General features: G+C 44.2%; 1 pseudogene; it reads left to right on the forward strand.

Moving 5' to 3' along the window:
• The window catches only part of LOC144752158 (uncharacterized), a 56,691-nt pseudogene extending 48,457 nt beyond the window's left edge, over positions 1–8,234 (forward strand).
• The last annotated feature ends 16,663 nt before the right edge of the window (positions 8,235–24,897 follow it).

Raw genomic sequence — 24,897 nt, forward strand, 5'->3', positions numbered from 1 at the left:
GGAGAAGGCAAAATGTTTGGGGGAAGACCACCCTAAGGTTGACAGGTCTAACAGTATGTATGTATGCACAGAAGGACAGCAAGTAAAGAAGAACACTATTACACACATAGAAAACATAGTCACACACATGTTATGTTAGAAGCTTGTAAAGTGCCTGGTTACTCCATTACGAGTGTCCCCACACTGGATTCCAATTTAGAGTTTCACAGAACCTGCCACATATTAACTAGTAATTTACAACAAGGGGTGGTGATGGACAGAGTCTCTGAATTAAGCAGAGTACTCTCACCCAGTCAAGAGATCAGGGCTAGATCCAACACCGTTTTTTAGCTCATTGCACCATCCCAGTTTCAGAACCTGGCTGTATGCAAATTAGTCTGTCCCTGGCCCAGTGCATCATGGGAACAGGGCAGACCAGACTACAAAAGCCAATTCTTACACTGGGAAGGAAACAAGCTTCCGGGGACCGGTTTCTGCCATTTCAGGCGTCTTCGGCCCGGCTTGCTTGAATCCTGATGGTGCAATGAGCAAGGGACTCACATCTGAGTATACCCTTCCACGCTTAGGGTGGACAAAATAATTTACAACAAGGGGTGGTGATGGACAGAGTCTCTGAATTAAGCAGAGTACTCTCACCCAGTCAAGAGATCAGGGCTAGATCCAACACCGTTTTTTAGCTCATTACACCATCCCAGTTTCAGAACCTGGCTGTATGCAAATTAGTCTGTCCCTGGCCCAGTGCATCATGGGAACAGGGCAGACCAGACTACAAAAGCCAATTCTTACACTGGGAAGGAAACAAGCTTCCGGGGACCGGTTTCTGCCATTTCAGGCGTCTTCGGCCCGGCTTGCTTGAATCCTGATGGTGCAATGAGCAAGGGACTCACATCTGAGTATACCCTTCCACGCTTAGGGTGGACAAAATAATTTACAACAAGGGGTGGTGATGGACAGAGTCTCTGAATTAAGCAGAGTACTCTCACCCAGTCAAGAGATCAGGGCTAGATCCAACACCGTTTTTTAGCTCATTGCACCATCCCAGTTTCAGAACCTGGCTGTATGCAAATTAGTCTGTCCCTGGCCCAGTGCATCATGGGAACAGGGCAGACCAGACTACAAAAGCCAATTCTTACACTGGGAAGGAAACAAGCTTCCGGGGACCGGTTTCTGCCATTTCAGGCGTCTTCGGCCCGGCTTGCTTGAATCCTGATGGTGCAATGAGCAAGGGACTCACATCTGAGTATACCCTTCCACGCTTAGGGTGGACAAAATAATTTACAACAAGGGGTGGTGATGGACAGAGTCTCTGAATTAAGCAGAGTACTCTCACCCAGTCAAGAGATCAGGGCTAGATCCAACACCGTTTTTTAGCTCATTGCACCATCCCAGTTTCAGAACCTGGCTGTATGCAAATTAGTCTGTCCCTGGCCCAGTGCATCATGGGAACAGGGCAGACCAGACTACAAAAGCCAATTCTTACACTGGGAAGGAAACAAGCTTCAGGGGACCGGTTTCTGCCATTTCAGGCGTCTTCGGCCCGGCTTGCTTGAATCCTGATGGTGCAATGAGCAAGGGACTCACATCTGAGTATACCCTTCCACGCTTAGGGTGGACAAAATAATTTACAACAAGGGGTGGTGATGGACAGAGTCTCTGAATTAAGCAGAGTACTCTCACCCAGTCAAGAGATCAGGGCTAGATCCAACACCGTTTTTTAGCTCATTGCACCATCCCAGTTTCAGAACCTGGCTGTATGCAAATTAGTCTGTCCCTGGCCCAGTGCATCATGGGAACAGGGCAGACCAGACTACAAAAGCGAATTCTTACACTGGGAAGGAAACAAGCTTCCGGGGACCGGTTTCTGCCATTTCAGGCGTCTTCGGCCCGGCTTGCTTGAATCCTGATGGTGCAATGAGCAAGGGACTCACATCTGAGTATACCCTTCCACGCTTAGGGTGGACAAAATAATTTACAACAAGGGGTGGTGATGGACAGAGTCTCTGAATTAAGCAGAGTACTCTCACCCAGTCAAGAGATCAGGGCTAGATCCAACACCGTTTTTTAGCTCATTGCACCATCCCAGTTTCAGAACCTGGCTGTATGCAAATTAGTCTCTCCCTGGCCCAGTGCATCATGGGAACAGGGCAGACCAGACTACAAAAGCCAATTCTTACACTGGGAAGGAAACAAGCTTCCGGGGACCGGTTTCTGCCATTTCAGGCGTCTTCGGCCCGGCTTGCTTGAATCCTGATGGTGCAATGAGCAAGGGACTCACATCTGAGTATACCCTTCCACGCTTAGGGTGGACAAAATAATTTACAACAAGGGGTGGTGATGGACAGAGTCTCTGAATTAAGCAGAGTACTCTCACCCAGTCAAGAGATCAGGGCTAGATCCAACACCGTTTTTTAGCTCATTGCACCATCCCAGTTTCAGAACCTGGCTGTATGCAAATTAGTCTGTCCCTGGCCCAGTGCATCATGGGAACAGGGCAGACCAGACTACAAAAGCCAATTCTTACACTGGGAAGGAAACAAGCTTCCGGGGACCGGTTTCTGCCATTTCAGGCGTCTTCGGCCCGGCTTGCTTGAATCCTGATGGTGCAATGAGCAAGGGACTCACATCTGAGTATACCCTTCCACGCTTAGGGTGGACAAAATAATTTACAACAAGGGGTGGTGATGGACAGAGTCTCTGAATTAAGCAGAGTACTCTCACCCAGTCAAGAGATCAGGGCTAGATCCAACACCGTTTTTTAGCTCATTGCACCATCCCAGTTTCAGAACCTGGCTGTATGCAAATTAGTCTGTCCCTGGCCCAGTGGAAGGGTATACTCAGATGTGAGTCCCTTGCTCATTGCACCATCAGGATTCAAGCAAGCCGGGCCGAAGACGCCTGAAATGGCAGAAACCGGTCCCCGGAAGCTTGTTTCCTTCCCAGTGTAAGAATTGACTTTTGTAGTCTGGTCTGCCCTGTTCCCATGATGCACGCTTAGGGTGGACAAAATAATTTACAACAAGGGGTGGTGATGGACAGAGTCTCTGAATTAAGCAGAGTACTCTCACCCAGTCAAGAGATCAGGGCTAGATCCAACACCGTTTTTTAGCTCATTGCACCATCCCAGTTTCAGAACCTGGCTGTATGCAAATTAGTCTGTCCCTGGCCCAGTGCATCATGGGAACAGGGCAGACCAGACTACAAAAGCCAATTCTTACACTGGGAAGGAAACAAGCTTCCGGGGACCGGTTTCTGCCATTTCAGGCGTCTTCGGCCCGGCTTGCTTGAATCCTGATGGTGCAATGAGCAAGGGACTCACATCTGAGTATACCCTTCCACGCTTAGGGTGGACAAAATAATTTACAACAAGGGGTGGTGATGGACAGAGTCTCTGAATTAAGCAGAGTACTCTCACCCAGTCAAGAGATCAGGGCTAGATCCAACACCGTTTTTTAGCTCATTGCACCATCCCAGTTTCAGAACCTGGCTGTATGCAAATTAGTCTGTCCCTGGCCCAGTGCATCATGGGAACAGGGCAGACCAGACTACAAAAGCCAATTCTTACACTGGGAAGGAAACAAGCTTCCGGGGACCGGTTTCTGCCATTTCAGGCGTCTTCGGCCCGGCTTGCTTGAATCCTGATGGTGCAATGAGCAAGGGACTCACATCTGAGTATACCCTTCCACGCTTAGGGTGGACAAAATAATTTACAACAAGGGGTGGTGATGGACAGAGTCTCTGAATTAAGCAGAGTACTCTCACCCAGTCAAGAGATCAGGGCTAGATCCAACACAGTTTTTTAGCTCATTGCACCATCCCAGTTTCAGAACCTGGCTGTATGCAAATTAGTCTGTCCCTGGCCCAGTGCATCATGGGAACAGGGCAGACCAGACTACAAAAGCCAATTCTTACACTGGGAAGGAAACAAGCTTCCGGGGACCGGTTTCTGCCATTTCAGGCGTCTTCGGCCCGGCTTGCTTGAATCCTGATGGTGCAATGAGCAAGGGACTCACATCTGAGTATACCCTTCCACGCTTAGGGTGGACAAAATAATTTACAACAAGGGGTGGTGATGGACAGAGTCTCTGAATTAAGCAGAGTACTCTCACCCAGTCAAGAGATCAGGGCTAGATCCAACACCGTTTTTTAGCTCATTGCACCATCCCAGTTTCAGAACCTGGCTGTATGCAAATTAGTCTGTCCCTGGCCCAGTGCATCATGGGAACAGGGCAGACCAGACTACAAAAGCCAATTCTTACACTGGGAAGGAAACAAGCTTCCGGGGACCGGTTTCTGCCATTTCAGGCGTCTTCGGCCCGGCTTGCTTGAATCCTGATGGTGCAATGAGCAAGGGACTCACATCTGAGTATACCCTTCCACGCTTAGGGTGGACAAAATAATTTACAACAAGGGGTGGTGATGGACAGAGTCTCTGAATTTCAGGCGTCTTCGGCCCGGTAGCTCGTCTCCTTTCTGGTGAAGAATTGGCTTGGTAGTTTGGTCTGCCCTGTTTCCATGATGCACTGGGCCAGGGACAGACTAATTTGCATATAGCCAGGTTCTGAGCTGGGATGGGGCAGTGAGATAAATAACGGTGATGGATCAAGCCCTGATCTTTGGACTGGGTAAGAGTGGTCTGCTTAATTCAGACACTCTGTTCATCACCACCCCCTTTTCTGTATCGTTTTTGGCCACTATAGGTGTGGCAGGGTATACTCAGACATGAGTCCCTTTCTCACTGCTCCATCAGGATTCAAGCAAGCCGGGCCGAAGAGGCTGAAATGCCAGAAACCGGTCCCCGGTAGCTTGTCTCCTTTCTGGTGAAGAATTGGCTTGGTAGTTTGGTCTGCCCTGTTCCCATGATGCACTGGGCCAGGGACAGACTAATTTGCATATAGCCAGGTTCTGAGCTGGGATGGGGCAGTGAGATAAATAACGGTGATGGATCAAGCCCTGATCTTTGGACTGGGTAAGAGTGGTCTGCTTAATTCAGACACTCTGTTCATCACCACCCCCTTTTCTGTATCGTTTTTGGCCACTATAGGTGTGGCAGGGTATACTCAGACATGAGTCCCTTTCTCACTGCTCCATCAGGATTCAAGCAAGCCGGGCCAAAGAGGCTGAAATGCCAGAAACCGGTCCCCGGTAGCTTGTCTCCTTTCTGGTGAAGAATTGGCTTGGTAGTTTGGTCTGCCCTGTTCCCATGATGCACTGGGCCAGGGACAGACTAATTTGCATATAGCCAGGTTCTGAGCTGGGATGGGGCAGTGAGATAAATAACGGTGATGGATCAAGCCCTGATCTTTGGACTGGGTAAGAGTGGTCTGCTTAATTCAGACACTCTGTTCATCACCACCCCCTTTTCTGTATCGTTTTTGGCCACTATAGGTGTGGCAGGGTATACTCAGACATGAGTCCCTTTCTCACTGCTCCATCAGGATTCAAGCAAGCCGGGCCGAAGAGGCTGAAATGCCAGAAACCGGTCCCCGGTAGCTTGTCTCCTTTCTGGTGAAGAATTGGCTTGGTAGTTTGGTCTGCCCTGTTCCCATGATGCACTGGGCCAGGGACAGACTAATTTGCATATAGCCAGGTTCTGAGCTGGGATGGGGCAGTGAGATAAATAACGGTGATGGATCAAGCCCTGATCTTTGGACTGGGTAAGAGTGGTCTGCTTAATTCAGACACTCTGTTCATCACCACCCCCTTTTCTGTATCGTTTTTGGCCACTATAGGTGTGGCAGGGTATACTCAGACATGAGTCCCTTTCTCACTGCTCCATCAGGATTCAAGCAAGCCGGGCCGAAGAGGCTGAAATGCCAGAAACCGGTCCCCGGTAGCTTGTCTCCTTTCTGGTGAAGAATTGGCTTGGTAGTTTGGTCTGCCCTGTTCCCATGATGCACTGGGCCAGGGACAGACTAATTTGCATATAGCCAGGTTCTGAGCTGGGATGGGGCAGTGAGATAAATAACGGTGATGGATCAAGCCCTGATCTTTGGACTGGGTAAGAGTGGTCTGCTTAATTCAGACACTCTGTTCATCACCACCCCCTTTTCTGTATCGTTTTTGGCCACTATAGGTGTGGCAGGGTATACTCAGACATGAGTCCCTTTCTCACTGCTCCATCAGGATTCAAGCAAGCCGGGCCGAAGAGGCTGAAATGCCAGAAACCGGTCCCCGGTAGCTTGTCTCCTTTCTGGTGAAGAATTGGCTTGGTAGTTTGGTCTGCCCTGTTCCCATGATGCACTGGGCCAGGGACAGACTAATTTGCATATAGCCAGGTTCTGAGCTGGGATGGGGCAGTGAGATAAATAACGGTGATGGATCAAGCCCTGATCTTTGGACTGGGTAAGAGTGGTCTGCTTAATTCAGACACTCTGTTCATCACCACCCCCTTTTCTGTATCGTTTTTGGCCACTATAGGTGTGGCAGGGTATACTCAGACATGAGTCCCTTTCTCACTGCTCCATCAGGATTCAAGCAAGCCGGGCCAAAGAGGCTGAAATGCCAGAAACCGGTCCCCGGTAGCTTGTCTCCTTTCTGGTGAAGAATTGGCTTGGTAGTTTGGTCTGCCCTGTTCCCATGATGCACTGGGCCAGGGACAGACTAATTTGCATATAGCCAGGTTCTGAGCTGGGATGAGGCAGTGAGATAAATAACGGTGATGGATCAAGCCCTGATCTTTGGACTGGGTAAGAGTGGTCTGCTTAATTCAGACACTCTGTTCATCACCACCCCCTTTTCTGTAACATATTAACTAGTAGCCTGAAGATTGTCTGAAGAACCAAGTCTTCCAAAGGGAGTAAATTACAAAAGCTGACAGCCAAAAAGCTAAAGGAACCACCTCCCAAATGTATTTTGTGTATTTTTGGAATCACTATCTGAGCAGTCCCTGAAGATCTAAGGCATCTATGGCAGACACAGAATGCTTTAAAAGAGATTCGACCCTGATTAGCAATCCAGTGGGGTTTAGAAAGGTGTCAAAGGCAGCGATTAGGTCAAGCATGAGCAAGGTGCTGCCTTACCTTTGTCTGCAGTGAGTCTTAAGGACTCAGGAGCAAGAAGGTGGGAAGATTCTGTAACAAAAAGCGGTCTAAATCCGGACTGGCACTCATGGAGTAGTTCCTTCTCTTCAATGAATTTCATCGGCTGCTGATTAATGTACTTTTCAGCCACCTTAGCAAAGGAGGGTAATAGGGACATTGGTCTGAGGTTCTCAGGTTTAGAAGGATCTAACAAAGGCTTCTTTAACAGAGGGACTACCATGGCATGTTTCCAATCAGATGGTACGCAACCAGTGGAGAAGGAGAGATTGCGTAGATGGCATAACAAGGGGGCAATAGCCTCCACACCCCGTTCCAACATAGCAGGTGAGGCCGAATCAAGTGGAGACCCTAATTTCACTTTAGAAAATAAGGTGCAGAAGAAGACCTCCATGGCAGTGATGCAATCTGGGTTTTTGCAGCTGAAATTGACAAAGTTCATCAAGAGGTCGCTACGGGTCAAGTCGTTGGAGCCGGGGTAGTGGTCGGCGGCTGCCTCATTTCCACCACTGGGATAGCATTGGAAGTGTTCAAGGAGGCCTCACCACTGACCAGCTTAACTGGAGAAGCCATTTCCTTGCTTGGCAGTTACTGCCAATCCACTGCCTCGTCAAAGGAACAGGAAGAAGAAATGAAGAACAGGATTCATGCAAACAAAATCTTGGACTTGTGTGAACAGGATTTGAAGGAAATATGAGACATGTATCTCATAATTCAGGCAAGATTCATGCTTCTGGAAGAGGGAGAGGAACGTCATGGCCCAATCTTCCAGAAGAAACTCATGGAAATTAAAACCAGATTCCCCCACTTTCTACCAGCTAAGATTAAGAGGAACCACGTGGACCTCAATGCTAAACTTGTCAGCTTTGTTGTCACTGTGGCAAAGAAATCTGGACTCCTAGAATCAACCAAAGACAAGTTCTTTGGATCATCCAAAGAAATGCCGGACCCATCAAAGGTGGAGATTTCAACGAAGAAACTGCACTATCCACAAAAGTGAACCAGACGTCGAGGGTGATACAGGCCGCCCAGGCAGCACATATGGCAGCCTATGTCTACCAGAACTCAAAAGAGCTATACAACGGAATCCCACATCTCTACGAAGGGGCCAGATCAGAACTGGCAGAAAACATGCGCGACGTGGCCTCCAGCATCCAGGAGGTTATCCAAAGTTTAGACCAGGTTCTTTCAAATTAGTCCAGATGGTTCGAATCCTAACTGCACAGTGAGGACTGCGATGTACCCAAACTGAACTTTGGTTAGGTCTGATTTTGCAAGAAAGTTTTGCTGCTTGTTTTTTTTTCAGTAGAAAACATTCATGAAGACTGGTCACATGGTATATATTGATAATTCCTGGAAATAAATCAGTATAATTCTATTCTAAAAAAAGGAAAAGAAAATAAGGTGCAGGTCTCAGCCACAGATAGAGTCATAAGCCTGAGAAAGCCTTTTGAAAAAGTAGAGGGTGGTTGCCCAGGTAAAGAGAATTTGTATTTCTGGCATTCTCTGGGAAAGAAGCATAGATAGTTTCAATTTTCTCTGAGAAGTAGTGCGCAACCTTATTGCAAAATCTCTGCAAAGGGAAATTGTGACATAGACCGGTTCAAGGGAGGTGAGAGATTTAACTATCAAAAGAAAATCTCCCGAGAAGAGATTGTTGATAGCTCAATCTTCTGAGCAAAAAATTGGGTACGGTAACTTTTAATCCCTATTATGATAATCCTTTAGCGCATTAAAGTAAATGAGTTTACTTTACAAGAACCTGTATGAGATAGACAGAAAGACAACACTCTTGCAAACACACGGACATTAATCATACAGGCAGACATTGAAGGTAAGATGGGCAAATAGGCAAGGGCACCGATGCATGAATAGCTTGGGACATACTAAAGAATGCTTACTTGCTGCTGAGAGGGACAGTGACCATTTCACCTTACGCCCTTAATAAATGAATTATGGTAATCCACATTTTTCATTCCACAAAACGAGTGCAAAACCTGATGACATGAGAATGGAAAAAAGGAGAGTATTTGGGGAGCATAGTTATGGAATTCTTAATGCACATAATTTCTTTCCAAGATGTTCCCCTCTGCCTTGGGTTCCAACCGACAATCTGGAGAGAGTTTTTCACCTGGGAATTACCAATACCTGCAGTATCATAAATTCCCAGGTGCAGGAATTCTCAAATGCTTACTGATAGGGGATTTCAGTCAGGTCTGTTCTCCCTTTGGTCTGTCAGTGTGTCATTCACATTTGTATTTCACCTACTACAGCATGCAGAATGGGGCCACATCCCATTTTATCCATTAACTTACCTGTCTATGAGTAATTCCTTCTGTTTTTGTGCAATGTGCAAATGCAAAAAGTTATCCCCTCATACAGTTTTATAGAAACTATTAACAAGCATTGGCAAAGACAAGAGTTGTAAGCCAATGCCAGATCTTATGTCTTGGCCAGTGCTTGTAAAATATAAAACTAAAAAAGTGGACACACAAAGAAGTATGATTAATAATAACCAACAGGGGTATACTTGTTATATTATATAAAAATACAGAGAAATTTACAAAAATCTTTTTCACCTGCCATCATTTGGCCTTTCCAGAATACAAATTAAAAAAAAGACCATTATTTGTTTTCTGAAAAAGTTGGCAACCCGAGGCATGAGGTGGAATCTCAAAACATGACTCAATCTCGTTAAAAGAAGACACTCAGTGTACATGACCTTCCATCTCCTTGAACAATACTGCAGCCTCTTTGCAGTTCACCTACCTCAGAGCCCCATCAGTCCTAGCCCACACAATGCCTTCACAAAAGGACTACAACCCATCAATGCGGCGCTCACCCAAATCTTAAATTCCACCATGTCATCAGCCCACCTCCTGGGCAGTTGGAAATGTGCCACAGTACTCCATAAAAGCCCTCTGCAGATCTACGGGCACTCAGAAATTACAGACCCATCTCCCGACTACCATACCCAACCAAAGTCCTGGGAAATCTTATCAACATATACCTCACTAACCATCTATCCCAATAACCACCAACTCTTCGATGTCACACAATCTGTCTTCATACCAACCACAGCACTGAAACAGCCTTCATCACCTCTGCAGACAACATCAGTTGGATCCTAGACAGAGGTGAATTGACTGCCCTTATTCTCCTGGACCTCACCCCGGTATTTGACATGGCATCCCATGCCATCCTCCTGGGATGTCTGCACAAGATTGGGATCCAAAGGCTCACTCTGTACTAGTTCTGCTTCTTCCGTAATGGAAAGAGGGTCAGTCAGCCTGGCCCGCTGTTCTTTGAATGCCCCCAGCCTCATATGTGGAGTCTCCCAAGAATCCTCAATCAGCCTGGAGCTCTTTAATACTTATATGATCCTGCTAGAAAACATAATCCGCACCTAAGGCATCGATGTCCTATCCACACCCAACTCTTACATTCCATCAAAGACAAGACACCCAACAACCGGACCACGTTTACCAACTTCATGACCAAAGTAGCAGTCTGGGTAAAGACAAAGGTGCACATGCATCAAAATAGTCAATAGTGATTCTTTATTTGCGATTTTTAAGGAATCACAATTAAAGAATCGCTATTGCCTATGCATGTAGGAATCACAAAAAAAATGCGATTCCTTCACATTCCTTAATTGTGACTCGCAAATTGGGATTCCCTAAATGCAATCGCAATTTAAGTAATCGTAAATTTTGCAATTCCTTAAATTGTGATTTTTGCATTTGGGATGATGCAGCCCAAATGCAAAAATACCGGGCGCAAAGGGGCAGATTCTACGAATATGCCCATTTGCAACCTTTTTTTTCCTTGATGCATGTGGCCCTAAGTGCCTCAAACTTGACACTAACAAGACAGAAGTTGTGATCTTCGTAAAGAACCCATCATCATGAGAATCCACCTGGTGGCCAGTGGAACTCTGACCCACAAGCTCCCCACCATCACTGACAGTAAGGGCCTTGAGATTATCATCAACACCCAACTCAACATGAACGCCCAAGTCAAATCTGTCACAGTCTCCTGCTTCCATACTCTGAAGATGCTGAGAAAATATGTAAATGGGCCCCAGCTAGTACCTTCAAAACCAACACTCATGCCATCCTCCCAAGCAGACTGGACTAAGTGAACACCCTCTACGCGGTGATCAGTAAACAACTTACCAGACGACTTCAAACCATCTAGAACTTGGCAGCCAGAATCACTCTCAACCACACGCACATCACTTAGCACTGCAAGACCCTCCACTGGCTTTGAATACACAAGTGAGCACAATTAAGGCCCATCACACACCCCTTTAAAGCACTACACAACATGAGGCCAGACTATCTAAATAGCCAAATCTCATTTCACAAACCAAACAGACACCTACACTCGACCGGACTCCTACTTGCACACATCCTACGCATACACAGAATCGACGGTTGTGCCTTTTCCTACATTGCTTCCTAAGACCAAAGATTAAAACAACCTGCCGTTAAACATCAGAGCAGCCTCTTCAATTCTTGAGTTCTGCAAGAAGCTGAAGACATAGCTCTTGTAATAGACCCCTCACCAGCCCTAGGCCTGGCTAGACTATCCCCAGCAACAGTGTCAGGAAACACTCCTGGATGAGAGTGCACTTCACAAATACCAATAGCATAGCACAACATTAACAAAACAGAACATAACATAACACAACATGACAACCAGGGCTCGAGTAGGGGTACCACGCGGGTCGACGGCGTCCCCCCACTTATTTTAAGGGGTCTTACCGGGTGGACGCCGTCCCCCCTGCGCAAAAGCTGGGCTTTAAATTATAGCGTTATTCGCCCTCACGGCCGGCCGCCCCGTGCTGGGTTTTACTTTAGCATTCTTATGCATTATTGGTGATGTAGTTTCGGATTAGTTCGAGGCAAGCATCTGCACCAACGCAACAGTGATATACAGAAGGAAAGCCCTGCATCACAGCTCATTGTCCCAGGTGATACGGAGTCATCTGGTAACAGTAATTACCGTCCAAGGTCATAATCTCGCCCAGAGGTCAGGCACCCGTCAGATGAACCTATGGTGGACTTGGCAGCTCTCCCCGGCACCAGGACGCCGAAGGTTAACCTAATTCCAGGCTATTATTGGCATTTGGGGAATAATTGGTGATGGAAGCGTTGAGGAATCAGACATCAAAGGTGTCACATACACCTTTCTGACAAGCTTCAAGGGAGGCATGGCAGCGAGTCCCCAGGCCGAATAGGCCTGACCCACAAAGGTCTGCTGAAATACACTTAAATTGCGACATGTGTAATGCACTGCTTACGTATGGCTGTGATTTACACGTATTTCAGCGTCCCCCCACTTCTAGGTTTTTTACCTTTCGTGACGTCACTTCCGGTCGTGACGTCACTTCCTGTCACTGAGCGTCCCCCCACTTCTTTATTTAGGACTTGTGCCCTGATGACAACACATGGCTCTCTAGCCACAATCCCACACATCTAGCAGAATGGGAGGAGAGTCCTTCTCCTATCTTGGAGCCAAGGCCTGCAACGACCTACACCTCCAGCAAGTGCCTACATTGCTCCAGTTCAGGAAGGACCTCAAGACCTGGCTCTTTGTACGACCCCAGCACTCTACGGAGCTGCGCCCCCTCTCCCCCATAGTGCTTTGAGACCCTCGCAGGTGAGTAGCTGCACTTTACCAAACCCTGCCACTGATACTGTTGACATTTTGCATGAAAATCTATCAGTAGGCCTAACGTTACTAAAAATCCTTCGAAAATCAAAGGCATTATCTTCTACAATGTTTTCATTCTGAATGATGTGTTGCGGACAAACTTGTTCAGATCTTTCAGTTCCGAAATAGCCTGTAAACTCCATCCTGTTTTGGCACCGAGAAGATTATCAAATAGATTTCATATCCTCTCTGCTACTGTGGATCTGGGATTATTGCTACTCTCAGCAGTTGAGTCTGTATCCCTTGCAGTATTGCCTCTATCTTTCCTTTGATTTTGGAAGAGGTGTTGCTCTGAACAATGTGTCTGTAGGTGGTGTCACAGTTTGATGAAATAACAACATTTTATGATATTTATTATCCACTTGTCAATTATCAGACTTTTCATTGAGGATAGAAATTCCCAATCCTTCCTGCACTGTTCATAAAGTAAGGAGTCAGGACTTCAAACTGTATTGCTGTGGGTTTAGGTGGTTGTAACTGGGATTTCACAGGCACAAAGACGTTTTTTGCCGAAAATATTCTTTTCCTGCCAGGCTTCTAAGTGGTTGTAACATCTTCCTTTCCTCAGCTGACTTCTGCTCCATGTCACTGAGTTCCGGGCCATACAGTGTTACCCTCTCTGAAAGGTAGAAAATGAATCAAAGATCTTTGGTTGTGATCAATTTTCCAAACTTTAAACCCCAAGCGCCCTTTTCCTGCAACTGTGGCACTTGCTGCTGTCACTGAATTCCACATGGAGTCAAAAGTAGGGTCTGACAGAAATTGCACTAATAGGTCCATATGGCCAAAATCTGAGCTCGGTCTCTTCCTTCCTGCAGGCAATCAAGCAACGAAGGAAAATCTTTCAGCAACAGCTAGGATGGACAGTCTGCATCTGTGTCTGTTCTTAGAACTAAGGCCCATACGTATGACACATTTTACTGGTCACAAACGGATTGATGGGTAAAATGCATTTTACTATTACTGACTCGCAAAATAGGGTTTGCGAGTCGCTATTAGGAAGGGGTGTGCCAAGGGCGTCCATTCCAAATACTGAGTCGTAAGGCGATGTACGATTGTTTTGCAACCGAAATGCAGTTGTAAAACAATTGCAGTATACCACCTCCTTCAAGTAGGTGGTAAGCCGGTCGTAAACCGGAAGAGGTCCCCATGGACCCCTTCCCCTTCCCCTTTGTGATTAGCAGCAAAAACGTTTTTTTAAGAGCAGGCAGCGGTCCCATAGACCACTATCCACTCTTAAAAAATTAAACGCATCCCGTAGTCCATTAAGGAAAATGGGCTGCATTTAAAAAAAACTGTTGCTTTTTTTAAATAGCAAACACAAACAGGGGGGTCTGCTGTCCCCAAAAGACCCCCATCCCTGTGTTATTTCCCATTCCCAATGGGTCGCATATTGCGACCTGCCTCATGAATATTGATTAGGCAGGTAATTTGTCACCCAATTGGGAATTCCAAAATGTGCCTGAGACATATTCGTACATTTCATTTTGCGACTCGCAAATTGTGAGTCACTAACATTTGCAAATTGCAACTTACTAAAGAAAATGGTCGTACATGTGGCCCTAAATGTGTGTAGTGTAGTTCCTATCTTCCCAATAGGCTCTGCGCATTGGAATAATACCTACAGCAGTAAAGGCCTAGGCCAGACGTTAACTAGGTCTACTACTGTCGATACTAGACTTAAGTTTTGGGTTTGCCAGCGTAGCTCAGAGTTCGCTAGAAACTTTCTCGAATGTTCAAGGAGGAATTAACTTCCCTGATTAGACAAGAAGGGATTTAGTTTCTGACAACCATAGAACATGACAACTTTGCTCTCCCCTAATCAAGAGTCAATCTCGAGAGTCGTGTGAACAAAAGGCAAATTATTTTACTCAGTCAGTACGTGCATTTCTTAGTCTCATCAGAATGTAGAGAAAAGGAAGAGACGGGCGTGTTCAATAAAAAGGTGTTATTTATTGATCAGTCTCTTTTCTCATACAAGAGAAATGGATCGATATTATTGCAATACTTATAGTTAAGTAAAGTGCATACATTAAAAGCAATAGTATAAAATAATACTGTAAAAACATTGATATGGTTTCTAAGCCATATGATGTTTTAAAATGAATAAAATATATTACATACACATATACATTTGACTAAACGTACTCAACTGGTGTTTCTAGATACGCCTACCCCGTGTACCTGAACTAAGTCTAATACGTGGGCGGGAATAGATAGTTACAGTTTAAGTTAAGTTTGTTTTTGCCAAGTGAATAACTAAAGAATTCTCTGTGAGGGGTTATTCAGTTCTGTACCTGGAAGTTAGGATGAATGAGGAATGGTATCTCTCTCTCTGGTCTCGATATTCCAGGCTGCCTGCGAGGGCTACCCGGAAACGCCGGTGCTGGATTCTCGGCAGGAGAAAGCAGCTTCTCTCAGCGCGTCAGGAAGGCGGGGCTGCTGCCAGCGGGGTCTGCTCTGCTCTCGGCTTCGGCAAGTATGGCTGCTCCGTCTCGTCACCACGCGTGTGTTTGCATAGGGCAAGATCGGTAATATTTATACCTTTAAGGTGCCGAGATTGACGTAAGGATGGACATAGATACGTCAATAAAGATGTCATACGATTTGCTCGTTAGCACATTCTTTTACTAAAGTTCTCGGTGAAATCAAAACAATGGCCGCAGGGTTTTGCCCAGGTTGTCATAGGTTTGATTTGTTATGAGAACTCCGTATGCCTTATCAGGGGCTGGAGGAATATCGCTTGTCTAATTAGATCGCAAGCGTTATGACCTAATCAGATAACACGTTCCTGTGCCGTAGTGTGACTGCGTCAGATAACGGTATCTGCATCATGGGGAATTTCTGCCTCATGGGCTGACTGCTAGTTAACTTGTTGGTTTGTTTAACTAGAATAGGGTCAGGAATAGGGGGATCGATTCAGAACCGATAGGAATACATGACACCCACTCCACGCTAACTATGGACATATTTACTAATCTAGGCATAGTATAACATAGTACAACATACTATAGAGTAGTGTGTATACCTTACCACCCCAAAATACATAAATGCATTTTGAAATTTTCAAATATACTGAAAAAAATTGCAGACATATATATATGGTATGCACTCAAGCTGTAGAAAAATGCCAAAGTAATCGCATTTGTATACATTATTGCTTATTTGGTATATGAGAATTACACATGAAATGATTTCTTACAGAAAAAAGTTTCGAGACCATTCCATCACAGAATAAAATATCTTTATGAACATGCCAGCGGGCAGCTAATGTCTATAAGCTATCTAAAAAAAAAAATTTTGTATTAGAAACCTTAGTTCTTTAAGAATAGTTCTTACTTTAAGCAGAAGATAGTGTCCCGAAAAATATGCAAAAATATTTTGGGGCTGCTGGAAAAACTGCTGTCCGTGAACTGGAGCGAAAATGTTCATGTGACTTTATTTTTAAAGTTGAAGGCCGAATTCAGGGAACGCCGTGTGCGAGCTTGCTCAAAAGTTTCTATTTCTGTTCGGGTGAGAACATCATATCATTTAGGCTTTCGAAAAAACTGTCAACAGCTTCCTGGGAAAGTTCCACTAACTCGGAAATAGGTGTAATCATGCATTCTTGCGCATGATTGTCTCCATTGACATTCTGATTTGCATTACTGACAGAAGGTCGTACCTGTTCGATGCTGCTTTCATCTTGAACCTCACTACCCATCAATCGTAGTGGTGAAGCTTCCACGAATGCCGTCATCAGGATTGGTAGCCTTTGAGGGCAGCACAAAGCATGAACCTTAATCGGGCTCAACAATGTTTCTGCATCCATCGGCGCATCCGATTGTAGCGTCAGACAGGTGTCTAACACGCATTCTTCTCCGCATAGCAGACACCTCAATACAGGTAAAACACATCTTTGCCACATTGGTCGAAATGATAGAAACCAAGTCATGTTCAGGTCTCTAAGCCGGGAGAGTCCCAGGATTTTTGATATCCGGTCCCGGTATCCAATGGCTAGGATTGTTTCTTCCCTTGTCGCAAGAGTTTTGTCTGTGACATGGGTTGCCATAACGAAAAATAAGGACTAAGAATAGGATTCCTGCAATTAGTCCCAGGATCAGGGGAAGTCCGCCAAAAATCGAATGGACGAAGTCTGGAAAAATACCCAGTATGGCTTTGAATGGTGTTAATGCCATCGAAAATACTGTCTTAAATACCTTTGAGACCCCATTGGTATCAGAAATATTTAAGATTTCATTCAGGATTTCCGCGAAATGTACGGGGGAATTAGTTGATAATAATGTATGTATCTCTGCAGTCGTCCTTGCGACTTGTAGATCATACGTTTCTTTTGATGACGAGAGCCTGGTAGGCGTCTGAAGAAGGACTGTTTTCATTCTGCTTAAAGTATCTATTCGAATAGAAGTAATTTTCAAATCGGGCCATGCCCTTGCCTCCCTGTCTGGGAAGGAGCTGGGGAACAATGTGCGTTCACAGCACTTGACCTTCGCAGTAGTAGTTACTAGATAAGGAGTCCCGGGCATAAGACTACAACATCTGCGGTCTACAATAAGAATGTAACTCTCATTATAGAGTCTTTGAAAGAATGGTTCTATTTCTGTTGCAGGTGCGCCTTGCTGGTGACATGAAAGGTTGTATGAATTCCCTTCACAGGCTCCATGCAAACTAATTCCGTTACACAGAAGCGTGCCGCTTAGTGACATCTCACAATTGTTGCCACTAAGAAACACTTTCTGTCCTTTATTACTGACACATGCATGTGAATAGGGCAGGTTCCAAGTTGTTTTAAGGTACCCCTTTCCCAATTTCTCGTACATGCCAGCCTGTATATATTTTTGGCAGTATTGAAACCTGAAGGTTGAGATTGGAATATTTATGATTCCGTGTATTATCCATTCACTGACAGGTCGTTCTGACATTGTCATTGGTAATCTTTCTAGTTTTTCAATGCTCAAGATTGTATAATCAGCACCCTTTTGCGCCATACCGATTTGTCTATCAGTAAGGTTAAAGATTTGGAATAGTGACGTTGTATTGATTAAACGCCAAGGCACATAGCCTGAACGCAGATTTTGTAACGTCCAGCCAAGCTGTACAATAGAACGCAATTGTGACTGACCATGTTGTAATAACAGTAAGTCTTGCGATAATATATCGATTGCTGACGACACAATGCTGTCCAATGAAAAAATTCTGGAGGACAGAGTCATTAACCCATTGTCCACTACAGAAAGTGATTTTTCCAAATTAATACGGTCAATTTCCCGTATTCTCTCTGCTGTTTCAATTTGAGTAACCTTCCAGGCCTCATTGTATGCTGCATATACAGAGGCTGCTATGAAACGTTTTTGACGCTGTTTGCGTGGTCCCAAAGTGAAATCACGCAAGTCAGCACCATCAGTAAGTAAAGTTAGGTGTTGCTTAATTTCAGCCAGTGTGGAAGTTTGTAGCCATTGAAGGCATAATTTGCCCACACTGTAGGTGGTAATTATCCCTGGGTGATGTCTTTGGGGATATCTAGGGTCTGGCCTGTTCATTTTGAAACCCTGTGTTTTGTTCAGGAATCTGTCTTGACAGTTATTAGTATCTGTGGGCCAGATCAACCACTGTTTCCAATTTGGATGTGTTCTGTTTTGGTTTAATATATGGTTTACGTCTATCTCTTCATCTGTATCAGAGTTATTGCTAAACATTGTTGGCTTTGGAATAGACGGTTTATTTAAATCTTTGATTTTGGCTAAGCCAAGACAGGTGGTTTGTTGAACAGTGTCATTTAAAAATATCATTTGTTCTGGGATCATGCAGGCTCTAAACAAAGCTTCTATACCCTGTACTTGCCAATCTTTTGTACCCCAAACACTTTTCAATTCAACATTTTTGTCCCAATAATCAAATCCAAAAGTATTCATTTGTTCAAAAAATGAGTCTGAATATAACAATTTTGTGTTGGTTATCATGGTTTTGGTTCCTGTCTTGTTTGACAATTTAAAATAAAATGCTTCAGCATTACTTGTGTTAAAACCTGAAAAATATGAATATTTGTCGTAAACGGTTCTTGAGCTCCCTTTTGGAGGTGTTGCACAATGTTCCCATTGATTATAATTTAAAACATTTCTAGGTTGTGCAGATCTATGTAAAAAGTGGTTACCATAGTGGTTATAGCAATACATACTGTCATAATTTGTAGAACCCTGCAAATAATCATGTTTGGTAAATTTAGCAGACATTACTAAGTCAGACATCATGTTATTAATGCTTTCGAAGTCCCAATCATCAGCAAATGAGTTTGGTTTTGCAAAGTCACTCAATGAGATCTTAATTTGGTGTGGATATTTCAGGATCTCGACCGGACCATAAATTTCATAGTCAGTGTTGTCCCAGGCTACCCCACCAGGTATTGGATTGGCTGTGAAGTTGGCTGAAGAAAGTTCTCTTTTCTCGACGTGTGAAGATGTGTGTGGTTTGAGGATCAAGTTGATTTTCTGACTTGCTGTGTCCATTTTAGCATATTTTCCCTCAATGAAGCGTCCCAAAGTAAGTACCATGATGAGCCAAAGTATGAGGATAAATGCACCAAAACCCACCCAAAATTCAATCCATGGAGAAATCAGATATGTTTCTTTCAGTTGTTTCAAAAGTTCCTTAGCTTTGTCTTTAAAGGATTTTGATGATGGCTGTGTCTTTGATTCACTGAAGCCTTCAGAGGAATCATCGAAGTTTATGAAGTAGCCGGATGCAGTTCTGTCAATTGTTCCAATTGGTTCAGGATTTTTGTTTCTTGCATTGTCACTTGGTACTTCATTATAGAGTGGTGTGTCTCTGCTAAATGTTTTTATTTGGGTTTTCAGAGGTCTTAGTTCTATTGCATTATTGCATAGTCCTTGTTGTTCTTCTGTAGGCGTTTCGAATGTGATGAGCCTCTTCGTTAGGACCTCTGTACTGGTAGCAAACCTTGGTGTTCTGCTACTTATTGGGAGTCCACTTGGCCTACTGTTTGTTATCGGCCACATGTTGTGGTTTTACCAGGTCGATGGATACAACTCGGTTCTCCTTTTTACCAGCAAGTGGCGGTAGTACAACTGATCTTGTCCCGTTGACAGACAAGACAGGAACTGCTTTTCTGTAAGAAGGCCCAAATTCCTTCTTTACCGCGATCTTTTCCCTGACTAGATCCCCGACTTTTGGAATCCAGACAGGTCTTGCTGGGACAGGTGGTGGTTCTTCAGTGGTTGTTGGCTGTTGTTTCAACTTTATGTTGCTCAGGTCTTTTCTTGTTTTGTTTAAGTCCTGCAAAATAGCCAAACGGTCTTTGATATCAAAGCTTTTTTCTTTCACCACTGAAGTCTGACTATCAATGTCAGAGATCATCATCCTAGTTCCAAATAATAATTCGTACGCACTGAATCCCTTCAGAGAATTTCTTGGCAAGTTATTGAGACTACGTTGGACACTTATTAAATGTTTGACCCACCCAGCTCCCGAACCTAATATCCTTTCCGCTATAGATTGCTTTATGTCTTGGTTTTTTCTTTACACCATCCCGTACCCTCAGGAAGGAAGTGAGAAGATTCCCGCTGGACTGTGCTCATTCGGCCATGTTTCCCCCCAGGCTGGTGGGCCTGAGTGAAAACAATGGTCGAACGTAGCATGCTCTTAGCGTATATGCCATTTAGACTCGCAAATCTTTGTATAACAGTCCGGACGTCAGCCGAGTGCTGGTGATCTACATTATAAGTGGAAACTAGCCTGTATATGTTAATCGCAAGCCATTCTTTTTACTGGTAATATTATCTGCCGTAAAACGACGAGGTATCAAACTGTTTCTCTCCCCACTGCGATCTCTATTGCAGTTTGGGCAGCGTTTTACAAACATGGTGTGACGCAGGCTCATGCCTGGCCACCAGTACCGTGATTGTAATTCTTCCAGTGAATTTTTTAATTTAAGGTGTCTGAGACCCTCGCCCATGTGTGCGTCTGCGATTAACAAGTTTCTCCTGTCCATGTTTGGAATCACTCTATCCCCCACTCCAGGGATTCGAGCAAAAGGGACGGAGTTTGCGACGATTATGTATGTATAATTGAGTGGATAGTTGATCGGTAACGCTGAGCAGTCGCCTTTTGATGACGTTTTCACCGCCAGCACTGTTTCACCGTCAATGTATTTTAATGTACGCTTTTTTCGAACTACGGGAGCCGATTTAGTGGCTGCCGCTGCGGCTGTTTCAGCCAATGAATTCCCTACAACGTGAACGCCATCACGTTGATGACTCAGTGAGTGAGTCACGTGAGTCTTTGGTAGCTCTTTCTGTAAAAGAGCTATTTGTTCCCAGAGCAGTTTCTGCTTTATTGGTGCATCTGTGTCATCTTTGTAACCGTTTTGAATCCATGTCTGCAAATCGCTGTTATATGATTTGACGCAGTAATATGAATCTGACACTATAAGTGTCGGGAATTCGCGATCCGCATTATCTAGCGCCATTTTCAATGCTATTATTTCAGTTTGTTGTTCTGAATTACTTTCTACTGAGTGTGTCTTTGTTAATAGAGGTTTTAGTTTACCTCCGCGCCACACTTCTTTTGTAATCTCACATGTGGGGTTGTATGCTTGTTCTCCCCAAACGGACGGTTAAGCATGTCCGTCTGTATAGATTACACAGGCGTAATGTCGTAGAGGCAGAATGTCGATTGGCAGAGGATATGTTTCTTCATATTCTAGATTTTTTAATTCTTCTAGTTCTGGATCAAAGTAGTAGTACACTTTGTCCGTTGTGATAGAATTCACCCATTGTATCCATTCCGGATTCAATGCTGTTGTTGGTAAATTCCACGGTGTTGTTAATGCTTCAAAGGCTGATTCAGCTGTTCTGACTGTGATATGTCTACCGTCAGCTATGTCTTTTTCTCTAGCTATTGCGGTTTGAACTGCATGAACAATTTTTTCTTTTTTGCTGAATTTCTGTTCAGCTTCTGTGTACAAGTGTGATTTGAATGCAATTGGTACCTTTTCCCCCTCATTAGAGGTTAGGTATGTGAATCCGCATCTCCCTGGGATGACTCGAATCACAAGATTGCGTGTGTTATCACGTGTTTCTAATTTTGTTTTAATTAGCATGTCTGTTTGTAAGGATCTCAGAATTTCTGTGTGTATTTGAGTCCAATTGGATCTTTTAAAATCTGGTTTAATTAGATCAGAAAGGGGTTTGACCCTTTCTGCGTAATTTGCAATGTATGTTCTTCGCAAATTTAGGAAGCCTAGAATTGACTGTAGGTTTTTTAGTGTTCTAGGTGCTTGGAGTACGGCACATTTCTCTAGGAAATTGTCAGCCAGGCTTTTGCCTTCACTTGATAACTCATATCCTAAGAACAGGACTGTCAGATGGGCAATTCTGGACTTTTTAAAGTTGAATTTGTAACCCTCTGCAGCGAACCCAAGTATTATGGTGTTCACTCTTTTCAAGTGAGTCTCCAAGTCATCATCTGTTAAGTAAATGTCATCGACATAAGATAATGCTTCATCATCATATAGATGAAGTAATTCTGTTACTCTCGCTGAGAATACCCCCGGGCTATTCTTGTACCCCTGGGCTAACCGACAGAATTGTTTTTGAGTGCCATTTACTGAGAATGCAGTTAAATATCTGCTCTCTGGTGCTATGTTTTGACAAAAGAATCCATTGGAGATGTCCAAGGTTGTTTTGTATTTTTTGCGCACTATGTTATTCATTAGTGCAGCACTGTGTGAGTTTTGCACTGCAAAAGTTTTGCAACATGTGTTAAGGTGTCGGTAATCCAAAACTAGACGATATGAATTGTCTGGTTTGGAGACCGGAAACAAAGGGTTTTTCATTTGTGCAGTGCAAGTTTCAATCACCCCCTGGTATTCTAGCTGATCTAGTATTTCATTTACCTGTTTTTTTGTTTTTTAGCTTCTTGCTTAATTGGGTACTGCCTTTGTGCAGTAGGTTGTGATTTTAACTGGATTTTGTGAGGAGGGGAGTCCTCATCCCATCCTACATGATTTTTATATAAAGCAGGTGCTAGAGCCACTGCCCACTTTCTAGCAAGTGTGTATTTTTTATGAATTGGGATATGATTTGAGAAGGCAGGCATAATTACTTCTTCGCCATGAGGGCACTCCCTGACAAACTCTGGTGGCCAGTCTTTTTCAGCTAGAAGGATATCATAGCCCTTGGAGAGATTATCCCAAAATAGTCCCCTTATTTTCCTAGTCTTATCTCCCTCTATACGTAATGTTATCTCGTATATCTTGTGAGGTTTGCTAACCCTGGTGTCTGCAGTTTCCACTTGAAGATATTCATTCGTGTCCACTGTCTCCAGATGATTCATAAGGACTTTGCGAGCTATGCTCACTTCTGCTGCGCTGTCTAGCATTGTCTGAGCCCATTCTCCGTTTTTCAGTTGTGTCCTCAGTATTCTCGGCATTGTTAACTACCTTGATACTGGCTACCTTCTTTTTTGGAAATTGTAATTTCTTTTTTAGTTGAGCAGGTTCCTTGTCTTTGGACTTGGCGTGCTCTTCTCTTTGTTCTGATCGTCCTCTTCTTTCCGATTTCTGCGAGGAATTCTGAAAAGATTGAGAGGGACGTGTATCAATGTCTTGATATCTATCAGGCTTTTTTATATTATCCCTATTTCTAAGGTTATATCTTTTCCCAGAGGGGTCACTCTGGGGTGACCTGTGTCTCTGGTTCGGAGATTTCTCCCTTCGCCTAGGAGACCTTCCTCGGGACTGGAATTTCTTTTCTTTTGGATTGGATTGTTTGTTTCCATCCCAGTTCTTTTTTGGTGAATTATTATTAAAAAATATTTTTTCTGGACTTTCAGTCAGTTGCGGTTTTACTGGTATTCCACCTAAACTATCTCTACCTAGTTCCTCATAGGATTTTTCTATGATTCTGGCAATTTCAGCTGGTTGGTCTGCTATATCTGTCTCTTTTAACCTCTGGCGGATCGCCACGTTCGCTGCTTCACCTTTTATGTTGGCTAATAGTATAGCCGAGACCTGCTTGAAGTCTTTTAGTAATTTCATACCAAGAGTTAAAGCAGGTTCTGGACCATATTCGTCTTGAATTTGTTTTAGCACATCTGGTATCACCGAAATGGATGGAACACCGTGCGTTTTTGTGTAGATGGAAGCAAAGACTGTACCCCAAGTGTCACAGTCCTCAATGTGTGGTGCGATTCCCATTGGGAGACAGATAGTCAGATTCCTGTGTTTTTCTAATGGGGTGGTGTCAGGAAACACCGCCTCTATTTGGGTAATTTTCTGTGCCAACCAGAATGGTATTTGTTCCCGTTTAGCCGGTACTTTACCTAGGCAAGACTGGATGTTCTGTGGTGTAATTTTATTTGTGTTCCCCTGGTGAGGGGTCAGCTGTGGAAGTTTAATCTCTGGCTGAATTGTTGTAGTCCGCATCACATACTGTACTAATTGTCTATGAATTTTTATTAATTGTTTTAGTTGTACTAAAAGATCTGCTGCAGGCATTCTTTCGAAGTCTGGATGTGGTGTGTATCCGGCTAGGACCGGCCACGTTGCTCCTGGTCTACCTAAAGGACCGAGCCTGGTGATGTGATTATTATGTTTTAGGGCGCCATCAAATAAGAGCAAATGCTCTTGGAATTTGAGTGGTACTTCCACCTCCTCAAAAGGAGTGTACTCATTAGGAGGTTCCTCTATTTTGTAATAGTGGAAGTACTTTGTTACAGCATTAGCTGCTGGAAAATGTATCCATGAATAATATACCTCTGTCTGCCGATATTCGTGTGCCTCAATTACGAATATGACTGTGCCACCTCTAGGTGTCAGTCCATTTTCTATAAGTTTTAGAGTTATAGATCTCCTTTTGATGACCGGAATGAGTATTATATCCGCGTCTGCTGCTTGCATGGTAGCATCAGCATCTGCGAGTTCAGTTGCTAATCTAACTGCCTCTCTTTCTTCTTCATTTTCTGACATTTTACTGTCCTGAAGGTTATTTTGTTTGTTTGCAGATCAGGTTTCTTATGGAAACAGAGATTAGATGCACAATATTTTGGAACTGTTTATCCTTCAACGTTGACTATACCAAGAACCATACATAGGAGTTCCCTCCTGCGAGGTTTTGGAGGATAT

Source organism: Lissotriton helveticus, chromosome 4_2 (genome assembly GCF_964261635.1).
Source record: "Lissotriton helveticus chromosome 4_2, aLisHel1.1, whole genome shotgun sequence".
NCBI lineage: Eukaryota > Metazoa > Chordata > Amphibia > Caudata > Salamandridae > Lissotriton > Lissotriton helveticus.